Here is a 1408-nt window from a genome sequence, read left to right on the forward strand (position 1 = left end):
CGAGTCTGTCTTCAGAAATAAGATATTTAAGAGAGTGGAGATAGGAGAGGAGAGGAGAGGAGAGGAGAGGAGAGGAGAGGAGAGGAGAGGAGAGGAGAGAGAGAGAGAGAGAGAGAGAGAGAGAGAGAGAGAGAGAAAGAAAGAAAGAAAGAAAGAAAGAAAGAAAGAAAGAAAGAGAAAGAAAGAGAAAGAAAAGGGAACAGGAAAAGGATATAGGTCTCAGCAAAAGAAAAATATCTTTAGTGTGTTTACTATAAGATAAAACAATGGCAAAGATATAGTTCGGGTCATTTTCTAAATAAAAAACAGAAAACCAGATTCTACATTTCTTCTTTACAGATTAAATATATAAGCATATTTTCCCCAGTATGCTTTTATTTCTTTGAAATAATAATCGTTCTCCAGAGAGAATCTTGAAGATTGAGGACATCAGCTTTTAAACAGAGCCGAATCCTCCTGGGGGGCTGGGCGGTTGAGCGTCTGCCTCAGGTCCAGGCCGTGAACCCAGGGTCCTGGGATCGAGTCCTGCGTCGGGCTCCCTGCACGGGGCCTGCTTCTCCCTCTGCCTGTGTCTCTGCCTCTCCCTGTGTCTCATGAATAAATAAATGAATAACATCTTCAAAAAATATAAAAGTAAAAAATAAACAGAGCCAAATCCTTATTAGTGAGACTCTCCGCCCCCCTGACACACACACACACACATACACACACACATACACACACACACACACAGAGTAAGGTAAATCCTGACAGGACAAGCAAAGCATTAAACGAAGACACCTTTCCCCCTGTTTGCTGGAGTCGGATGAAGGAAGAGTTAGTCGGGGCCGGTCCTGCTTTCACCTGCCGTCCTCTCACTCACCTCTGTAAGGGAGCAGAAGTTTCACACTCGCAGGTGTGATGCCACGGCGACCAGGCCAGCTTCATACCGAGCAGCAGCAGCCACCTGGGGCGGGACAGAAGTTTGGAGGATCCAATGCTGAAATACCAAAGGAAAGAAAAGGTCGGGTCTGTGCACTAAATATCCCAGTGGATTTTCTTTCCTTCTTATTTTTTAAATTTTTAAAAAATTTAAAAAGATTTTATTTATTTATTTATTTATTTATTTATTTATTTATTTATTTATTCATGAGAGACACACACAGAGAGAGGCAGAGACACAGGCAGAGGGAGAAGCAGGCCCCATGCAGGGAGCCTGATGTGGGAATCGATCCCGGGACCCCAGGATCACAACCTGAATCAAAGGTAGACACTCAACCACTGAGCCACCCAGGTGCCCCCATCTTTCTTTCTTTCTTTTTTTTTTTTTTTAATAAGTGATCTCTACACCCATCATGGAGCTTGAACTCATGGCCCCAAGATCCAGAGTCACGTGATCTACTGACTGAGCCAGCCATGCACCCCCACC

At 44.0% G+C, this 1408-nt stretch overlaps 1 long non-coding RNA gene across 1 annotated transcript; it reads right to left on the bottom strand.

Moving 5' to 3' along the window:
• Positions 1 to 357: 357 nt before the first annotated feature.
• LOC140622314 (uncharacterized) lies at positions 358 to 979 on the bottom strand. Its single transcript, XR_012022079.1, has 2 exons — positions 863 to 979; positions 358 to 584 (listed from the first exon to the last, which is right to left on the bottom strand). It is a non-coding gene; the product is annotated as an uncharacterized lncRNA (long non-coding RNA).
• Positions 980 to 1408: the final 429 nt, after the last annotated feature.

This window comes from Canis lupus, chromosome 31 (assembly GCF_048164855.1).
Source record: "Canis lupus baileyi chromosome 31, mCanLup2.hap1, whole genome shotgun sequence".
Classification (NCBI taxonomy): Eukaryota; Metazoa; Chordata; class Mammalia; order Carnivora; family Canidae; genus Canis; species Canis lupus.